Here is a 12,500-nt window from a genome sequence, read left to right on the forward strand (position 1 = left end):
GTCGATGAGCCTTAAATGGATGCTCCGCTTTGTCGCTCGATTTGTTAGATATTGCAACAATATCTCCCTCAAAATCAACCCACCATTCTTAAATATAGAATGCACACCAGATACTAACTTATTTAATATACAAGATAAGGATGCTATTCCTTTGATCCTATGTTTGATCAATCAGAACTAATTTAGGTCTAAGCCACAGCAACAATAACGTCAACAATAACAATAGAAGCCCGAAGCATCCATCAGTTTTTTGATCTCATTGAGATACGATTCCAATTACTTTTATCGATAACATCATATCTATATGTATGTAGATCACATAAATCTTTCTCTTCCTACATAGATGGTTAATGACATGTATATCTATATGCAATATAAAAATACATATGTAAGATAACCACAGAAGCATGTAGAGGACCTACATTTTAAAAATATTGTGTCTCAATTTTGGACACAATTCATATCAGGAGTAACTTTTAATTTAATTCCTTTTACATACACAAAATTCTCTCCAAAGATATATTTTTGTCGATGTAATAAATTACGGTTGTCAGTTTACCAAATGCATAATGTACTATATGAGATAATCGAGTCGACACATAAGCTGGAAAGCCTTATCGAACTTTTCTTTTATAGGGTATCTCGTGGAATGGCTGTTACACACCACAAATCTCGCATTACAAAGGGGTCGACTTCATTGTTCATCCTTGCGAAAGGGAGAAACGCAAACCAATCATATCTTTAGCTCAGTTCACGGAAATATATAGCCGAGCCTCATTTAACAAAGTAGACCACATTTGATTTCATAAAAGTTCAGAGTTACCATAAATGTTCCAGGAAAAGGCAGGTTCATTTGACAGTGATGAGAAAGGTTCCATGTGCATATACATGATAGGTATATTCTCAAATGAAATGTTGATTTTAGATATATTTGCTATATAAAGAAAGGAAACACCAAAATCTAAGACAGTTTGAAGCAGATTTTTATTTGACTTGAAGTTGCCTGATATCTGTTGACCAGAGATAACAGTATGTAATGTGTTTGCATTAGAATTTATAGCACGAGATTTATAGAATCTTTTGCAGATTCTACCATTTCTATTGCTGTTATAATAGCATAAGAATATTGTTTTCCTCCTTCCACAAATACGGACACATACGGAGATTATTATGAAGATATTAGAAATGGACAAACGAACACATCATTAGAAGTACATCTCAAAATCGTTTTGTGTATTTTCCAAATGATACTGAAATATGAATAGAGCGATGTGACTTAAATTCAATAGGTATTCCATTAGAGTGATCATGTTCCTGTGTAGGTGCCTAACCAAAAATGTAGATACGTTATTTTCAAGGATCTCGATACATTCAATACTCTTGTTATTTTGAACACAGTGTTATCTGAGATAACCTCTGATGTGCATAATCTTCGAATTTCTATCGTATGTTGTTGACCACTGGGGGAACAAGAGTGATCATGTTGATAATTTTATTCTTTAAACAGGTCAAATCCTTGGACTAAATACTCGTCAATAGAATCTCTCTGGGCAAAGATGTGCTCTATCATGCTTATTTCTGATGATTTTCGTTTAAAGAAAATGTACAGACTATTCGATGAGACTTAAATGGGGTGTTGAGTTTGTGTCATACACAAGGATCACATCTAATGTAAGGTGTCAATGAGAACAGATTTCTTTGAGGAATCGTTTGCCAGACGACACCAGCTAACCTTGAAACGTCTTATTTCCGTATCAGTGGTATGGGTCGAACGGAAAAATATCAACAAAAAGAGGTTCAGGTCTTCCGAAACACATGAATCTTTTGCCTTGGACATGAGTAGACACGATCGGGTAAACTGAAAATGAAAAAGAAAATAACAAAATCTTTAAAGAAATGACTGTCGATGAAGGAATTTCAGATTATTTAAAATTACAAGAATATGGAATTATCAGTTTAATATTATGATATATATATATATATTAGAAATAACACTCAAGGCGGCGAGTTGGCAGAATTCTTAGCACGCCGGGCGAAATGCTTAGCAGTATTTCTTCTGCCACAGCGTTCCGAGTTCAAATTCCGCCGAGGTCGACTTTGTCCTTCACCATTTCTGGTCGATGATTTAAGTACCAGTTGAGTCCTGGAGTCGATGTGGTCGAGTGTCCTCCTTCCCCACAAAATCCAGGCCTTGTGTCAGTAGTAGAAAGAATATTAGAAACACCTTTGTGGGGGCTGATTGTTAGCGTGTATAAAAAGGTAATCTCCAAGTCCGGTTGACGAATATCAAATTCTATTTTAACAGATGAACGATTATTTGAAAAAGTAATATGAACAACAGCATGTCCTACCCTCAGGACGAGGAAGTTTGTCTGTGCGAGATCTTTTATGTTTAAGTTTAGTCAATATAACTTTGGACACTGTGATCACCTCTTTGGAATACGAGATTGATGTCTCATATCATAATAATGACTGGTGATACAAATTGATTCAGAAATAGTATTTCCGAAACTAAACTCTGTCAAAATGTCCTTTTCCAGATGTTCCACAATGGGATTAACCAAGACGATTAGACGTTTTAAAAGAAAATTGACGCAGAGAAAAGCGGTCACTATTAATTTCGAAGTAGAAGTGTGTGTGTGTTTGCATACATGCATATACAATATATATACATATATTTGTATGTATATATATATATATATATGTATATATATATATATATATATATATATATATATATTTATATATATATTTATATATGTATGTATGTATATGTATGTATGTATATATGTGTGAGTGTGTGTGTGCGCGCGTGCGTGTGTGCATTTCTGCATGTCTGTGATAGTGTGCGTGTATGTGGCAGATATCTCACTCCAAAGAGGTTGGTATTGGTCTGCGTCAGTTGAAGACATTCAATGAAATCGATAAAAAATACTGTAGAATGAACCAGCCGTGGGAAGTGGAATATGCAAAGTTTCAGACAGAATCATTCTTCAAGAAATATTTTGAAAGGGAGAAATTAATAAGAGGCATCACAGTCTTACATCTAAATTATACTCTGCTGCCTCCCATTGATTCCCACTCCATCCAACTCTTTCCTGAAGAAGTACTACGTCCGAAACGTTGATTTTCTAAAATACACAGCAAGTTCACTGTACATTGTTAGCGATTCAACTACATATGTAGGTTTAAGTGTATCATACGAATGCACAGACACAAACACAAACACACATATATCAATGTAGTGCATGTATATCAGTACATGTGTGTGTGTCTGCGTGCGTGCGTGTGTGTTTTGGCGTGTTCGTAATAAAAGTGAAGAGTGAGCTCAGATAGCATTTACTTATATCATTCTTAGACGCGGTTCAACGAAGGTATGTGGAAGCATAATATAATTTGGTTTGGTATACAATTTTGCTCTTCACATCATCAAGTTTTTTTCAAAATATCTTGCTTCTATTTTTATTTTTATATACATAATAGATAAAACAGATTGAGAAAATAGATTCGTTAGTTTTGTTTCAAAGTATAAATAGGTTGAAAGTTTATTACATTGGACAATGACATCTCTTCGGTAACATACATCTAGATTTAAAGAATACTTATATCTCCACTGGTTTAAAATATCTGTCAGTAACATTATTTACATTATTTACATTTGACTGAAATGCGTAAAGGTATAAAAGAGTAAACTCATAATATCGAACAAATTCATAATATTGTTCTAATATTTGGATGAAACCTTTGTAGTTTAATTACTAGATCCACTTACACAGTTCTATATTGAAGAGATGAGGAATTATGTACCTTATCTACATTATTTACATTTGAAGAATATTTGTCCTCATCTTGTTTGTTGTTAACACAACGTTTCGGCTGATATACACTCCAGACTTCATTAGGTATCTTGGAGAAAATTCGAACTTGAGTTCTCATTCCTAAGGTATTTTACGATGTTGTTGTTGTTGTTGTTGTTGTTGCTATTATTATTATTATTATTATTATTATTATTATTATTATTATTATTATTATTATTATTATTATTATTATTCAGGTCACTGCATGGAATCGAACACGGAATCTTGGGGTTAGTAGCCCGCGTTCTTAAACAATACGCTATATGCAAACAAGATGAGGACAAATATCCGTCAAATGTAAACAATCTAAATAATGTACATAATTCCTCATCTCTTAAATATACAACTGTATCTGTCACTAACAATTTTTAAAAAAGGAATTTCAACTGACTAACAATAACAGACTTAGATGTTCTATTTTACAGATATACACATATTCAAACTATACAGTCGAAGCAGTATAGTGTGAACGTATATAAAGTGTGTGTGTTGCCTAAACGCCATTATAGAGTGGTTATAACCAGAAATGACTAAAGAAACTAGCGTTAAATCTCTGGGTCGTTGAATTTTTCTCAACCGGTCACTGGGACGATTGAGTAAACTTGTCGATAAGAAGCTTGTAATTACTATCGGAAAGGGCGGTAACTCAAATCTACTACAATAAAGAAATATCTAGTGAATACTATTTGTGCCTTGTTTTGTATACCGCTGTGTGCAAAAATCCAGTAGAACTGAATCACAAACATGGATTTACAATATATGATGGGGATGATCTGTAAACTCGGACTCTGCCACAAGAATACGCAGAGTTCTTTACCAATTGTTACCCCGGTGTCATAATAGAGAGCTTAAAATGTATTTTTCCCTGATTGATAATCCCTCACTACCAACTTTATATATAGGTTCTGTGTCTTTTCGTCCGACATCACTTCCGTCAAACGTCTTTCCACGTCTTTCGTCCAACGACAAATCCTGTCAATAGAATTCTCAATGATTACTTGATTTTGATGTTCACCTTGTTTTCTAAAGAGTTTATTTAAAATTATACAAAAAGTCGTTGGACAAAATAAATCATCGAACTAAAAGACGTGGACATTATATATATGTTTATTTTTCATTTCGTTCCTTTCGAGATTTTATCCCTTATTTTGTGGTTCTAAAACCTAGCTGTTCTTTCTAGCGTAAGGAATCCCATGAGTGGATTCCTCTAATGTATTTAAATATACACTGTACCTTTGAGTATATGCATTATATATATATATATGTACATATTCCTACATAAATGTATGTACGTATATATACACATATATATATATATATGTGTGTGTGTTTGTGTGTGTGTGTGTGTGTGTGTGTGTGTGTGTGTGTGTGTGTGTGTGTGTGTGTGTGTGTGTGTGTGTGTGTGAGTGCACGCATCTCTGTGTGTTGAAAATATTACGACGTCTCACATGATAAAGTTCAGATTTATAGTTAAAAGAAAATATTTTGAGAACTTTATCATGGATAAAAGAATATATTTGTATCGTTATCAAAATATGCTACCGGTTTCAATCGTTTCTTTAAAAACAAAAATATAAATATTTTCTTTTACACATCATTGTTTATTGGAGAACACTAATGTGGTGAATATCGATATTATATAATTATTAAAAAACTGTTATGTAATTATGATGACAATTTACCGAAACACGTATATATACTATAAGGTATTGAACATCTTTATGCATATTATTATTTCTTTAACTTGACTGGTATTCTGCATACAACCTTCTACTGAGGTTGATGCCCCGTATCATACTACACTAGACAGTGTGTGTGTGGAACCCTGTATTGAGCCCAATCTTTTTTATGTGTCACGCTTTTTATTCGATATATACGATGTAAGAAAACAATGAAAATACATTCATAAAAAAGAAAGAAGGAAATTGAAGTAAGTATATTATTTTATTTCTGTGTATATTCTTACTCTTTAATGAAATTGCTGATTGTTATCATCGCTAGAACTGTCCTTAAAGATTACAGTTTTACTGATTCACTCACAAACAGGGCAGAATGGACATTCTTAATCGATCGAATAAGAAATATAAGAAACATGTAAATAAGTACATTAACTGTGACGAGGTTAACCTAGAAGAATTCTATCCACATGTGAAATGTACTGTGAAATACATAGCTTCTAGGTAATCTCTTTAAAAACGATTTGTTTGCATCTGTATTCGTTATTTACCTATCAGCTTTCATTGTCCTTCTCTTTTTTCTCACTCCCCCTCTCGGATTTTATATACACGCATGTATATGTACATGTGTGTGTGTGCGTATGTACATAAATACATATACACGCACAGAAACGCGAACGCACACAAAAGCATATCATATATATATATATATATATATATATATATATATATATATATATATATAAAACATTACATGTGTGTGCTTCTGTGTCTGTCTGTATGTATGTATGTATGTACGTATGTATATCAGTTATATCAGTACCTTTGAAAATATCTACATACGTATTTATTTGTAAATGTACATACTTTAACACTCTCACAGTTTTACATACTCGTATACACACTAACATGAATACATACACCCACATAGATTTACACATAAATCTCTCCATCTATGACTGTGCATGTGAATGATTTCATATACGTATGCAGGGGTACGAAATGCGTACATATATGTATAAATACACATACACACACACAGACACATATTCTTCCATCGATGCACTTACCAATTTATTTACGCAGCAGTAAAATCTTTTCGTTTGTCCAATTAGAAAGAAATGCCATTTGCTGCTGTAAAAAAAGAAAAAAAGAAGCTTGTCTTGCAGACTAACCTCAATAGACCAAGACGATGCTCGACAAAATCCAGTAATAGGGACCGATTTAATGCCAACTACTTGACTAGAAAACTGGAATTTGATTCTAATTCAAATAGAAGTGCTTGAAGAGAAATGATGTGCTCACATTTACGTTGTTTGAGCCGAGGAGTGCCAGAATATATATGTGTAGCATAGGCTGTAAAGAGTTAGAGATACAAAGAAGGGAGGAATACTAAGATATCTAGTGGGAAAACGAAGTGAGTGAGAAGGAACGAGAGATGGAATACGGATTAGAGGGAATGAATGAGAAGCAGAGAGATTGATGAGAAGGATTTTATGTGGAGATCAGGTTGAAAAGACAGACGGAGAGTAGATGCTTCTGATAATCAGTGTGTATAAAATTGATTTACAATGTTGTATAACTCCAGTGGAAACTCTGATATGTCTTAAATATTGGAAAGGAAGAACTTGTAGAGATTATAAGGAGCTTAAAAGTAGATTTTCATGCGACCAATTGACCAGCTAGAAGTAGCAGCCGCATATTTCTTAAATCTCTCGCTTAACCGTGTTAAAAAAAAATACACGTCTATGAAAATGTTTTAGACTAAAAGTAAAAAAAAAAATGTCGATGGTGGGATTGATTGTTAATATTGGTCTAAGCCATCAAAGATTATTGGGATGAAGAAAAATATGATGCAAGTATTTATATCGGCTGTTATAATCTTTTATCAACCGAATATTCCGTTCTGTTTTATCATAATATTTCATACCATGACGATATGCAGCCGTGTAATGTTTTGCGATCATTTGCTCGCGCCTTCCTTTCCTGGATCGGGAAAGCGTTTTGTGTCTTTGGGCAAAGCACTTCATTTCACGTTGCACCACTCTACTTAGCTAAACATGAGAACCAGCCTCTTGCTGTCTCATTCTCCAATGACCCGCTGAGTAGAAGGTGGATGATCTAATAGCATGTTTAAATCTGTTCGCCACTGCGAATCGCTTAAACAATTTGAGAAATTGTGATAAAATGTAACAGGTCATATTCGCTTCCGAGTGACACCTATCTTTCACTCTGATAGGCTAATATAGTTTTATATTTAAGAGATGAGGAATTGTGTACATTATTTACATTACTTATATTTGACGGATAAGAAACTAGATGAGGACAAATATCCGTCAAATGTAAATAATGTAAATAAAGATAAGCTAATGTTATCCCATAACCTGATTACCTTGTCTTGTATTTTAATCTAAACACCGATATACATGTCATATAAGAAATACCCTTCACTGATTTTGATATTTTTTCAGAACTGCCAGGCTATTTTTATAAAGAATTAGTCTGCTCCTTTCATTAACTAAATTGCGACCATATTGCTCTTCATATTCGAGTTCTGTGTTCCTTCGTTGCTCCTCCGTTGACACGTTTTTTGTGCGTCATAACAATTGGAGTTCATTATATACCCCCACATGACTAACTTCGATATATTTAGTGTCAACCAGAGACTATATATCATCTGAATTGTTCATATTCAACTTCGAAATACTTTACCATAAACTGATGACATAAGTTCTTTCACTTTTCTTATATAACATATAAAAGACCAATAGCATAATTGTCAGATATGTTGCCAAAGTTATTTATGCGTACAAGATGACTCACAGCCCGTGTCTCCACATATTCCATGTACTAACCAAGTCAATTATAACAGCTATGACATCGTTATACCAAACAACAGACACGTCCAAATTTTAATCCACAGATAACATGTTGAATGGTATAGAATTCAAAACCAGTTATCTCATTTTAAATTTCCAGTTTGGAAATTGTAGTTTAGATATTTCTCTGAAAAATATCTTCGATTAAGCTTCTTGTATTACACGATCTAAAACATTCCATTTTCTATTCTATAGCCATTATTTAGAATAGAATATTTTATTCTTCAGATAGAGAGGAATTTGATGATTTTTAAAGGCAAATAAATATTTCATTTCAAAATCAAACTGAAGAAATTACGTTTTATGTTACTTAAAGCATTAGAGAACAATTCAAAATTTATATAAATTGCATGAATGTTGTTCTGAAGAGTTGTTAGACTTATTCTTGTACAGGCCATTAAAAAATAAATAAAACAGTTTCATTTACATAAATTGAATATTTCATAATGTACACTTGACATGAATACTTCGTTAGAGAACATTTCGCTGTATGTGATGTGCATATATATGTCTTCACACATATATTGATATATGTACATATATATACACACACGAACACACACACACACACACACACACACATATGTATACAGACACAATTATATACATATATATGTATATATATATATATGAATGTACGTATACATATACGTATGTATGTATGTAATGTATAAATATGCACACGTTAAAAAAGAGCAATTGAGAGAGAAATACATAAAAAGAGGAATATTACATAGAAGTATATTTATCATGTGATATATTTACGTTTTATAACAGCATTTAAGTGTATACGTACGACCATATTTAATACATACGCGTGTGTGCTTGCGTGTGTAGGGATGTTTGGTTGGTTGGGTGGTTGGTTGGCGGTGTGTGTGTGTGGGAGGAGAGGCTGTTGTACTGCATCTGCGAGTATGAGGTTAAGTGTGAGTTTGTGCGTGTACGAATGTGTGTAAATGTTTCTATGGGATTTGTTTCAGGAGCGTAGTGATTATTCCTTAGTATTTCTGTTCGTGTTACGGCATAAACGCAGATATAGACACACCACACGCACGCTACACACACACACACACACGTATGTATGTATGGATGGATGGATATTTGTGTGCGTGTGTGTGAGAGAGAGAGAGGGAGAGAGAGAGAGAGCGTGTGTGTGTGTCAGTTTGTATATATGTATTATTTCTTTACTGCCCACAAGGGGCTACACACAGAGGGGACAAACAAGGACAGACAAACGGATTAAGTCGATTATATCGACCCCAGTGCGTAACTGGTACTTATTTAATCGACCCCGAAAGGATGAAAGGCAAAGTCGACCTCGGCGGAATTTGAACTCAGAACGTAGCGGCAGATGAAATACTGCTAGGCATTTCGCCCAGCGTGTTAACGTTTCTGCCAGCTCACCGCCTTTTGTATATATGTGTACGGGCGTCTATGTATACATGCATATACATATATACATGAACATATAAATACATGCATATTTAGATAGAGAGGGGGAGGGAAACTGACTCACAGACAGACAAACAGACTGAGAGACAAGCATGCATGCAGACAGACCGACAGATCGGCAGAAGGACAGACAGACAGGCAGATAGATAGATAGATAGATACATTTCTTTTATTAACCACACAGGGCTCAACAAAGATGGGACAAATACAATGAAGAGCTTTTCTTTTGGGGAGGGGGAAGGGAAAGAGAAAAAAAAAGTAGTGGTGTGTCGATCAAAAGGGATCGTAGGAAGGGAAAAAGGGGGGGAGTTCGATCAAAAGGGATCAAGGGAAAAAAAAGGAAAAAAGCGATCAATACGGATCGTGTATCACAGTAATGTTCTCGTGTAAAAAGAGGGGAGGACAGTTTAGGTTTAGCCGTGGAAAGAAAAGGCTACGGAAAAGACCACGGTAAACTTGGTCAATATTGTCCTTGAAGAAACTATAACAGTAAGTGACTCTCTTTTGCCTTTTTGTTTTTTTGTCTGGATTTTTTTTACTCCTTTATAGTGTTATCCTCAAGGTAGCTCCGTCATTCACACATGCCATCCTTGCTACATTCACCCATCTTTTTTTGAAGCATTCAGTAGAAAAGACTTCCCATTCTACTCTCACCTTCCTCTTCAGGTGATACTTGAAGAAGTTGATGAGAGATTGCCCAGAGAGGAAAGTTTTTGTCTCTAGACCTTTCAGACGGGTCCACCATACACATTCTTTCGCCATAGCCACAAGTACGATGAAAATAGCTCTTCCTTCCCGTTTAAAAGAAGGAGACGCGACAATATTCAAAATAGACTCGGCTGATAGACCGACTCGTCCCACACTCGATAGCAGTTGTTCGACGTAAGCCCACAGCTCGGAAATGGTGGGACATTGTACGAGTGCGTGCAGAACGGTTTCGTCGCTCCGCCCGCATCTCGGACAGGTCGGCCCCGTGTTTCTCGAGCCATGCCTGTAGAGCTTATCCCGAACGGGTAGTGGTTCTCGATAGCACTGCCAGGCCAGGGATCTCTGGAAGTTGTCTATAGGTCCCGGCCCGAAGGTCGTCTTAAACAGGCGGGTCAGGTATTCCTCGTCGACGCCCAGATTCGCCTCGAGATCGTCGTCTTACCTTCCCTCCACTAATCCACTATAGAATGCGTTAGTTATGATGCAGTCGCTCAAGGTTGACCCGGGTTGTTGGAGTTACCGGAGAGCAACGCGACACTCGCGGTGCCATTCGCCCTTCCTCGGCCTTTTCTTGATCCACGACTGCAGTTCGGTCATGGAGATGAGCTACGGGAAAGCGCGCCGCACAAACGGCGACCACACCTGTTCACCGTTGTCTACGTAGACCCGGAGATGTCGCAGTCTCAGCGCGTGTCTGCGCATCATCAACCACTGCATGCCCGGTCCTACTTTTAACGGGTGTTGGCAGCAAACTGATCCCCTAACCATCGGAACGCTTCCTTTCCACAAGAAGCGGAAGAGGATGCGCTCCAGCTTGGTGATGGTAGGGTCGGGACAAGGAACGACAGTTAGGCGGTAGTAGATGACGAACGCGATGTACGTGTTCGCCACATCCGCCCGACCCTTTAGGGACAGCTTCCTCTCGGCCCATTGCCGGGCTAGAGTGGCCACCCTTCTCATTATCTCGTCCCAGTTCTTCTCCGTTTGGAGGTCCGGACCAAACCAGACCCCGAGCAACTCAACCGGACCGTCAGTCCAACGTCCCACGACGGAGGCGCTGCTTGACGGCATGGGCTTGCTTCTCCAGGTGCCGAGCCGCAAGCCCACTGACTTATCCCGGTTGATTTTTGCTCCTGTTACCGCTTCGTAGTCTTTCAGTGTCTCGCCGACAAGCTCAATGTGCTTTTGGCTAGACGCTATGACGGTGACGTCGTCCGCGTATGCCGACACGCTCATCCCGCATCCCAACTCTCGCGGGATGCCCCTCAGCGTCGCCAGCTTCCTCAGTAGTGGCTCGAGAGTCAATACGTACAGGAGCGACGAGAGGGGGCATCCCTGACGGACCGAACGTGCAATTTCGAAGGGTCTTGATAGGTGCCCATTGACGTGAACTACCGAACGGATGCCTCTGTACAAGGCAGCCATCCAGCCGCGGAAAATGGGATCGAAGCCGGCCGCCATGAGGACAGCTTCCAAGTATTGATGGTCTACCCTATCGAAAGCTTTCGATTGATCTAAATTGATCAGGGCCCCATCCATGCCAGGTTCCTTAACTACCCGCTCTATGATGTAGCGAATCAGATGGAGGTTGTCATGGATATTCCTGCCCCGCACGGCGCACGTTTGCGCCTTGCCGATCAGTTTCTCGATGACAAGCGCCGACCGCTTGGCTAACACCTTGGCCAAAATTTTCAGGTCTGCATTGAGCAGAGTGATGGGCCTAAAGTTATCTATGACGTCCCCCTTGATTGGATCTTTCTTCAGCAGCGTTACCGCTCCTCGGCTCACAAAACCGGGAATGCTCCGCCACCAAGACGTCTCCAAACAAGTCTGGCATACAGTTGTAAAGCTCGTAGGGCAGACCATCCAAACCCGGAGATTTGTCCCTCGAGCATCCCGCCATCGCGTCCCTCACTTCCGCCGCCGTG

This window comes from Octopus bimaculoides, chromosome 4, assembly GCF_046866305.1.
Source record: "Octopus bimaculoides isolate indiv1 chromosome 4, ASM4686630v1, whole genome shotgun sequence".
NCBI classification, from domain to species: Eukaryota; Metazoa; Mollusca; class Cephalopoda; order Octopoda; family Octopodidae; genus Octopus; species Octopus bimaculoides.